This window comes from Lepidochelys kempii, chromosome 2 (genome assembly GCF_965140285.1).
Source record: "Lepidochelys kempii isolate rLepKem1 chromosome 2, rLepKem1.hap1, whole genome shotgun sequence".
Lineage (NCBI taxonomy): Eukaryota > Metazoa > Chordata > Testudines > Cheloniidae > Lepidochelys > Lepidochelys kempii.
The window spans coordinates 178,611,080-178,621,249 of NC_136381.1; the positions used below are offsets into that span (position 1 = coordinate 178,611,080).

The 10,170-nt window shown below is 46.1% G+C and overlaps 1 protein-coding gene and 1 long non-coding RNA gene across 2 annotated transcripts in view; one reads left to right on the forward strand and one right to left on the reverse strand.

The window, feature by feature from the left end:
* The window catches only part of LOC144930223 (uncharacterized), a 79,990-nt gene extending 75,526 nt beyond the window's left edge, over positions 1 to 4,464 (forward strand). The window contains exon 3 of the long non-coding RNA XR_013635377.1: positions 1,501 to 4,464. This is a non-coding gene — a long non-coding RNA (uncharacterized LOC144930223). The remainder of the gene's footprint in view (positions 1 to 1,500) is intronic.
* Positions 1 to 9,756, reverse strand: part of RALA (RAS like proto-oncogene A) — a 49,760-nt gene extending 40,004 nt beyond the window's left edge. The window contains exon 1 of the mRNA XM_073332848.2: positions 9,532 to 9,756. The gene's annotated coding sequence lies outside the window, so the exon portion shown is untranslated. The remainder of the gene's footprint in view (positions 1 to 9,531) is intronic.
* Between the last annotated feature and the right edge of the window lie 414 nt (positions 9,757 to 10,170).

Consider the following 10,170-nt stretch of genomic DNA (forward strand, 5'->3'; position numbering starts at 1 on the left):
TTAGCATTAAGATGAAAACTGGGTTACTTAGCAGCAAGTTTCCAAATAAGATTGCCCATCAAAACATGAAGTTAATTTAGAAACTTAGGCCCAGATAATGCAATGACAACATCTACCTGGGCAGATGCCATTACAAGATAAAAGCTAAAGTTGCTAGGAAAAAAACAAAAACAAAACTGAATTTTAAAACCTGTTTTCCACAAAGTTACTAGCATCTTACCTTGCTATACTTGTGTTGTAACATCAGCTGACTGTGTTTTGAGTAAAGAGGAAGGAATAAGCCTCTAGTTTAATAGTTTTGGAATAAGTTTAAAATGCTTTTTAAAATCTAGTCTTTTTCAGACAAGTCTATTCAGCTATTCCACTGTTATGCTGTAGTGAATATAAAACGAGTACTGAGACAAGCCAACTGAAGAGGAAGGAAAATCCGCATTGGTACAACTTCCTTATCCCCACCCATTTATATTTATACACACTGGAGTTTTAGTATTTAACAGGAAAAGGACAATCAAGAAATAGCACTCTAAGGTGGAAGTCCCCACAGCATTTAGATGTCACTATCATATTCAATAAATCAATATTTTACATTTCCTCTTGTTCTTACGCTGCACAATATTCATTAGGAAAATACTCTTTCTAGCCCTCACTAACATGACCCCTTTTAGAGGGCAAATTTCTTCAACAGGAAAAAACCATTTGGCCCAACATGACTGTTCTTCAGAAACTCTAAATCCTACTTTATCATAGAGCTCAGTCCTCTTCAGAAGTGCATGTACAGCCTTATACTCTCCACTTCAGTTTTCTTCCGAATCTCTGTGACAGGTTCAGTCACAGAAACCCCCTTGGGACTGTCACCTGACATGCTGAAATTACATCTGAGCCCATTTTCTCTGCCAGCTTGGGACTCCAGAACCTTGCCTTGTTGAGCCAGACATGCTAGCCTGCTGCAACACAGACCCAGGTCTGGTCCACGCCCCCAAAGCTGCAGACTGTAAGTGACCTGCTGAGCAGTTTTTGGTTATCTCCAACATCCAGCTCCCAATTCGATCCAAACCCCAAATAAATCGGTTTTACACTGTATAAAGCTTATACAGGGTAAACTCAAATTGTTCGCCCTCCATAACACTAATAGAGAGATATGCACAGCTGTTTGCTTCCCCAGGTATCAATCACTTACTCTGGGTTCAATAAACAAGTGATTTTATTAAGAAAAAAGTACAATTTAAGTGGTTTCAAGTCATAACAGACAGAACAAAATAAGTTACCAAGCAAAACAAAAACACAAACAAGTCTAAGCTTAATACATTAAGAAACTGTTTACAGGTATATTGCACCCTCAGAGATGGTCCAATAAGCTTCTTTCACAGACTAGACACCTTCCTAGTCTGGATCCAATCCTTTCCTCTGGTACAGTCCTTGGCTTAGTTCCAGCTCAGGTGGTAACTAGAGGTTCTCTCATGACTGAGAACCACCTTTGTTCTGTTCCACACCCTTTTATAGCTTCTCTCTCTGGGTCCCCACCCCTCCTTCTAAATGGAAAAGTAAGAGATTTAAGATGGATTTCAGCTTCATGTGACATGTGTTAAGGATCCAAAAGCTATATTGGGCGAACCGCTCCAAGGCCATGAGGGAGATCCTAGATGGGCCCTCACCCTACTGCACGATCCCATCTGAACGTCTCTGCAGCTTCTTCAAGGATGTATTCGACTGCATAGCCTGGAATGACACACAGCGCCCAGAGGGCCTCTGCCCCCTGCCCTGCATCGAGGAAACAGGTGTTCTGGAAACTGACTGTACACCCAAGGAAGTAATGGCCAGATTCTCAAAAACAAACAGCTCCTTGGAAATACGGCCTACAGCTTCCCGAAAAAGCAAGATCCCAGCTGCCTGGTCCTCGCCATGCTCTTCAATCAGTGCAAGCGATTCTGCCACACTCCCAGCTCCTGGAAGAAGGCCATGATGGTACTGGCATACAAGAAGGGAGAGCGGGATGACCCCAGCAACTAGAGGCCCATCTCCCTCTGCTCCATGATGTACAAGCTCTACGCCAGCTGCCTGGTGTCAAGGATCACAGAGTGGTTGGTGAGCAGGGGAGCTATCAGCTCCATCCAGAAAGGCTTCATGTCCTGCGAGGGCTGCTATGAACACAACTTCATACTCCAAACCACCATCAAAACGGCCAGAAGGGAGCAGAGGCAGTGCGCAATAGCGTGGCTTGACCCAGTTAATGCCTTTGGGTCCATGCCCCACCACCACATCTTTGCCACGCTCCAGGAGTTTGGGATGCCAGAGAACTTCCTTCATGTGGTCTGAGAAGTGTACGAGGGATGCAGCACCACCATTTGCTCGGTCGAAGGGGAGACTGCCGAGATCCCGATCCGGAGAGGAGTTAAGCAGGGCTGTTCCCCCGCCCCATCATCTTTAACCTCACCATGGAGCCGTTGCTGTGAGCGATCTTCAATTGCACAGATGGCTTCTACCTCCACGGTGAGAGGGTGAATGTCCTGGCCGCGGATGACTCAGAGAGCCTCCAACATATTCTAGATGCCACCAGTCGAGCTGCCAACTGGATGGGGCTCCGTTTCAATGCAAAGAAGTGTGCAACTCTCCACACTGATGGCAGCAAAAGAGACTCTGTGCAGACAACGGGGTTCCAGATCTAGGGCGAGCCAGTCATCCCGCTGGCAGAGGAGCAGGCATACCAGCACCTTGGCAGCCAACGGGTTTCCGTGTCTGGCAGACACCAGAGGACACCATCCAGGAGATCTTGCAGGACGCCGCCAAAATTGACACCTCCTTGCTAGCACCGTGGCAGAAGATAAATGCCCTGAACATCTTCCTGATCCCCTGAATCTCATTCATCCTCAGGGGATCTGCTGTGGCAAAGGTACCCCTCAACAAGGCAGACAAGATTGTCCAGCAGCTGGTGAAGAAGTGGCTGTTCCTTCCCCAGAGAGCCAGCAAAGAGCTGGTCTACATCGCCCACAGGCATGGCAGTGCCAACGTCCCCCACATGGGCGACCTGTGTGACAGTGCAGTAAACACCCATGCCTTCCGCCTGCTGACGTGTCCAGACGCCATGGTAAGGAACATCGCCGCAAACGCCCTCCATGACGTGACAAAGAAGTGGATTGGCAGAGCCCCCTCCAACCAAGACATCGCCACCTTCTTGAGTGGTTCCCTGGATGGAGAATTCGGACAGGAAAGATGTGACATCGCTTCACTGTGGTCCCGCACTCGCAATGCCACACATCGCCTGGGGAAGCGCATCGGCTGCCACTGGGAGTGATGCGAGGAGCACCAGGAGCTGGGAGTCCTGGTGCCGCAGATCGTCACACTGAGCACCAGGGGCATGCTGGAGAGGACCCTGAAGGCAGCCATCCACTCACTGTACTGGAAACCCTGAAGTGTAAACTGGACCAGGGTAAAGCCTTGGAACTGACCAGCAAGTGGGACGCCAGCAACCACTTCCTCACCGGGGGTGACTTCACCTGTTTCGCTGACTGGCAGTTCATCCACCGTGCCCGGCTCAACTGCGTCCCGCTCAACAGAGCCGTCTGCCACGGAAACCGAGACAAGCATTGCAGGAAGTGCTGCTACTCCAACAAGGCCCTGCCCCACGTCCTGTGCAGCTGCAAGCCCCACTCCAGAGCCTAGCAGCTGCACCACAATGCCATCCAGAATCGCCTGGTGAAAGCCATCACACTGCGCCTCAGGGTGGTCACCCTGAACTGCGCCATCCCTGGTACTGACAGCCAGTTGCAACCTGACGTGGTAGTCACCGACATGGCCCAGAAAAAGATCATCCTCGTCAACATCACGGTCTCCATTGAGAACAGGATCCCAGCCTTCCGTGAAGCCCGAGCTCATAAGCTGGAAAAATATGCCCCCCGGCCGACACCCTGAAAGCGAAGGGCTACGAGGTACAGATGGATGCCCTGATCATCGGAGCCCTGGGCCTTGGCACCCCTGCAACGAGCATGTGCTGTGGACCTGTGGGATCAGTCGATGCTACGCACGGCTCATGCGGCGCCTCATGGTCTCGGACACCACCTGATGGTCCGGGGACATCTACATCGAACACATCACCAGCCACTGACAGTACCAGGTGGTGAGCTGGAATGACATTGTGCATCAACTATGAGAAAGGGACCAAGAGACTTTTTCCATTGGACCATATCAACTGGAACCATAAACTCACTGAACATTAAATCTCAAACGAGGGCAATTTCATCCTCATGCTCATCATTGTATCCACTCATACTCCACACCTGAACATAGCCATTATATGAACATACCCCCCCATATCTCAATGTCTGTACTTTGACCTGTTAACCTTTTACCCCCAATCGGGGATATTGCAAATTATGTATTCCTTTCACCACCCAATCCTAAACTGAATTTTGCACCCTTTGACAATCTGTACCTTATTCCCTGACAACCAGAAACTTCTATTCTTAAACTCTGTACAGTTTTTTTATTTTAAGATCTTAATAAAATTATTAAATCTGACCTCCAATGTGCTCTCATTTTGATAGCCTTGAGAAACAAATGACAGGCAAAGTGATTAAGGGCCAGATTCTGCCAGCCTTGGTTTGTATAGTACCTCAGGCCACTATAAACTTCTACTAGCATAGCTTTGTCAGTCTGAAGTGTGATTTGCAACAGAAAGTTGTGCCAGCAAAGTGCCCTAGTGTAAACCAAGTTATACCAGCAAGACTGTTTTTCTCAGTACAGCATTTCTTGGAGAATGAAATATATTGGTAGAGGCACAGCTTTTGGGGTATAATCTGCATTTGCAACTATAAGCACTTTGTCAGTATAGGACACTGGTATAGCTATACTGGCAAAGCCTCCCAAGCATAGGTAGACCTGCCAGTCAAGTTACTACTACATCCGTGCAATTTAGAATAAAACAGATTATCTTGTTAATAGTATTTATACTACATTTTAAACCCTATGTGCCATTTTACACCCTCCATTTGCAACCACACCTATAAGGCCACTACCAGCAACCTTCATAATACCATTACTGTCACAAGTTTTATTTAAAAGATAAATAGAAACCCGATTTCTAGGACTGTTCAGGGAGAAAGATCTTCTGTGAATTCCACTGGTATTAATCCAATATATATCAGAAAGTAAAAAACAAGGAGTACTTGGGGCACCTAAGAGACTAACATTTATTTGGGCATAAACTTTCGTGGGCTAAAATCCACTTCATCGGATGCATGCAGTTGAAAATACAGTAGGTAGATATATACACACAATCCATCAAGGTGAGCTATTATCAGCAAGAGAAAAAAATCTTTTGTAGTGATAATCACGATGGCTCATTTCAAACAGTTGACAAGAAGGTGTGAGTAACAGTAGGGAAAAAATTAGCATGGGGAAATAGTTTTTACTTTGTGTAATGACCAATCCACTCCCACTCTTTATTCAAGCCTAATTTAATGGTGCCCAATTTTCAGATTAATTCCAATTCTGCAGTTTCGCATTGGAGTCTGTTTTTGAAGTTGTTTCACTGGAGAATTGAGAACTTTCTACTGTATTTTCCACTGCATCTGATGAAGTGGGGTTTTTTTTTGCTGATACAGACTAACAGCTACCACTCTAAAACCTGGATAAAGAGTGTTTTTGTTAACTATAAAATAGTTGGATCAAAAACACTGGAAGTCAAATAATGTTTGCAGAGTGCTATGCAACCAACCCTCTTTACTACATCTTATGCCACAAAAGGGTGATGCTGATTTCTTACATTCCACCCTTCCCCTCCCACCCAACTTCATTTTTGAGATTTTCCTTCACAACACCTGCTTCTGCTGTTACTCTGAGCTTTCGCAAGACTCCGCAGTACAAAACTGACTTGATTGTTGTCAGTTTCACTGCTGCCACAGAGATTTGAGAAACTGAAAACAAATGAGTCTCTGATCAGTTCACTTTTGTGGCTTGTGGAATCTCAGAAGCATTGGTAAAAGGCATAAGAGCCAGCTGTCTGCAGACCCAGAGAGACACTGCTCCCCAGGCTAAACATTTAAATGAAAATTTAGACTGCAGCCAATAGCACTTGCTTATGAGACTTTCCTACGTGCCAAGAGTAGATTTTCACCAAGCCCCCAAGAACCAGAGTAATCATGAAATAGCTATTTTCTTTGCTAGAATAATCCAGAAGATATGAGATTTTTGGGGAAGCTATCAATTTACATTTAGAAAATTTGCCACAATATTATACAAGTTTACTTTGTTCTTGTTAATATATTGTCATTGAAACCTATATATTTTTGTGCCTATCACTTCCTCTCCATTAGAATTCGGAGGTTGCTGAGAAAGAATGCTGCCAGTTTCCAAAAAGGGCCTCAAAGCAACTTTTAGCACACATGACAGCATAACATGCTAATCCTCAATTTATTAGTTTGCCATGCCTCAGTTTCTAACAGCCCTTTGCACCAGCAGTAATTTCTCACATGTTAGATATAAAATGTAACATGTTTAAAGACAAATCAATCACATACATGAAAATGTAATGCTCGCCATGTCTTGTAAGTTATTTTAGTCAGTTGAGGGGGCATTTTCATGTTTTAAAGAATATATTCAGGGATGTTGGAGTGCAGTACACCTAGCAGAAGACCAAGGAGAGATTAAAAAAACAAACTGTTCTTATGGTAGTGAACAAATACTTAAGCAAGATTTGGGCTGTAGCCATCTCCAATCTCTTCTAACACCCAATTGCTCCTATCTTGCCTTTCCTCAATAGATTTTATCCAGCATTACTTTCTCCCCTCTCCCCATTTTGTGAAGGGTCTGTTTGTAAATATGTTCCCATGAAGAGGTCTTTCCTCTTGTTCCCAGAGAGTTTATGCATGGTGACACCATATGAGATGGCCAGATGTGTTTGTGGTTTCTATCGTTCTCTCCCCAATACTGCTTCAGTTGGTGAAACTGGACATGTGGATGATAAACAATCCATTGTGAAGGAAAAACAACGCAACAACATTGGTTCTTTTATTAAAGAGATAGTTAACTAGGGCATTCTAATCAGTTATTTGTGGACATTGTTGAAACATGTCTAATTCTTAAGACGTACATTAGTACACCATGAAACTGCATCCTTTCCCTCAATTAGGCAGAGCCCAAGCTGACTGAAAGCAAGGTCAAATGAGTCCACAAGAGAATAATTCACTATTCTGTCTTCCATAATCCAGTTATTTCACTCTACCACAGGCTCAGTTTGCCAGGTTTTATTTTTTAGGAGTGGAGGAAGCCATTATTATTATTTTGTCCCTATAAAAATGGGGGACAGAAAACAGAAGCCCCAACACTGATAATACACATTTCTAAAGTAATCTAAATGGTGGAAACTGTTACCTTTAACACATAGGGTCACAAGAGTGAAATATAAAGGAAAATCTACATTAAACTTCCAGAAGGAAGTCCTCAGGAGTCACTCAATATTTCCTCATTCTATTCCAACTACTAAGACTTTTGCAGAAGTTTAATATAAATTTGTTGAGGTGCCTCCTGTTCAGTGAATGAAATGGGGAAGGGGAGAGAAATCTACCTCTCTTTTAAACTACTAGTCTAATGATAGCCCTTGTGAAAAACTAGTATCTGCATTTCTTTCAACTATCATCTTCCTCCTGAAATTAAACAATTCACTGTTCTGGATAAACCCCTCTTTGCATTTCAACCTTGATTAACCCCACACAGCCCAATTTAAAATCTTAGATGGGAAATGTTGCTGTGGAAACAGAGCTAGAAATATTAACAGTACATTTGGCTGATAGATTGATATGCTTGTACAAAAAGCCAGATGTGAACATTTCTACTGATGTTGAGCACTGTATAAAGACTGTTGGAGGGGCTGTATATTACCCAACCCTCTTGTGAGGGCATCACCTGCTGTAATCATTTTCCTGACTGAAAAGAAATTCTGAGATAGGACATGAAATTTTGAGATAGTTCCAACTCAGAATTTCTCAACACATGAATTTTGACCTTCAGTTCCTACCAATACATTTCAATGATACTGCTACACATGCATATTCTTGTATTCAAGCCAGAATATTATAGTAAAAGAAGCAGTGCTCAGAATCAGAGTTGGTTAATGTACATCAAACCTCCAACACTTAGCACACATGATCACTACAGACAAACGTATGCCTGACCAGTATATCATGGAATACAAGTCTATCGGAATTGGATTTCTGAAGGGATTCAAATAGAATAAAAATCTCAGTATTTTTGGCTGAAGATACGCAAATAAATTCTCAAATACATGCAAGGATATATAAATACAAGACTGATTCATTAGCCTAATCAAGCAAATGGAAATGTAAAGTTTTAAGAATTTAGGAAACGCAATATACATACTTCGTATTCCTTCCTATGGTTTTAGATATGCAGAACATTATAGTTAAAGATCAATGAGATTAAGACTAATACAACATGGACTACCACACAAAAGAACCACTGGCCATTAAGTTTTTACAGTAAACCATTCTTAAATGCAGCCTAAGATGGTGATAGGTTTCAGAGTAACAGCTGTGTTAGTCTGTATTCACAAAAAGAAAAGGAGTACTTGTGGCACCTTAGAGACTAACCAATTTATTTGAGCATAAAAAGCTTATGCTCACATAAATTGGTTAGTCTCTAAGGTGCCACAAATACTCCTTTTCTTTTTAAGATGGTGATGAACACAACACCCTAGAATTCAGTTGCTCTGACAGATCTCGGTCAGTTTTTGAAGGCGAGACTAGCTATCAGAAGACACACACACACCGAAGTACACTTAGAACAAAAAAAAGCATTCCTACATGGATAAAATAGCTCTCTCCATTGTTCGAGCGGAGGTGTGGCCCGCTCTTTGAACACTAGAACAATAAAATTTGAGTAACCCAGGTGGCTAATCTACAAACACAAGCTTGGCTTAAAGCCATTTTTAAAACGGAGTGAATCAATCAAACCCGAACTATTAAAGCGTTACAGCAAAGACCCCTGATTTCAGGCAACTCATTTCCAGCTTCATGCGAGTACACGCACACGCCAAACTAACAAGATCAAGGGCAGGAGTTTCTGGGACGAGGTCCCCACCCATTCCCGCAGCGGACGGCCCAGCACGTTCACGCCAAGGCTGGCCAGGGAGCGCCCAGCTCCGGACAGCAAATGAGAGACGGCCGGCGGGAATGAATGAGCCTTCCCGGCATGGGCAGCCCCAGCGTCGGACACTGCCGCAACGGGACCGGCCGGGAAGCCACCCCGGGAGGGGCAGGGCGCCGGGAGGCTTTTAACCTTCAGGGAACGGGAATTTCAGGTCGCGCCCCGCGGGAGGCACCGACCCACCCAGCCCCATTGACACAAGCGGGCTGGGACCGGGAGGAACCGCCTAAGGCGCCGCAGCCAGAGTCTCCGGGGAGGGGCCGTGCGGGGTGAAGCCCCGGAGCGAGTCACCCGGGGCCACCGAGCCCCTCTCCGGGGTGTGTGTGCGCGCGCGCGGGGTGGGGGGCGGCCACCGGCCCCTCCGCCCGGACTCACCTGCCCGGCTGTGGCGGCGGCTCTGCTGAGCGAGTCTCGCGCCCACCCCCGACTCCTCCTCCTCCGGCCGCCGCGCCCAGAAACGGCTTCGCGCTGGGCTGAGGGGGCGGGGAAGCGTCCGCCCAGCTCTGGAGAGACTCTGGCTCCGCGCAGGGGCTGCGACCAGCACCCGCCACACAGAGCTGCTTCCGGCGGCCGGCCGGGCCCGGGTGGAACCTGCTTCCGGGTAGGGGTGGAGCCACGCAGGCAGGGACTTCCGGCGGAAGCGGGGCAACCGTACTTCGTACTATAAGGGAAGCTGTGAGGCCGCGGCCTCTCTAATAGGCTGGGACGGAGGGGCGGGACTATGGGAGGGGCGGGGCTTGAGTGGGGACTCGGAACGAAAGGGGAGGAGCTAATTCTGCGTGGCGGGGGCGGGGTTTGGGAGGAGCTGGGATGAAGGGAGCGTACCCAGGGTAAGGGGAACGAGGGGCGGGGCTGTGGAGGGGCGGGGCGCGTGCTCACACGCTGGCCCCATATGCTGGACTGTGGGCCGAGGGAGAAGCGTGGGAGGAAATCCCAAATCTCCCTTCCTCTTCCCCTCCCCCCCGCAAAAAATGTTTCCAGCCTTTTAATAAATTCTTGCAAAGAAAACTGTCC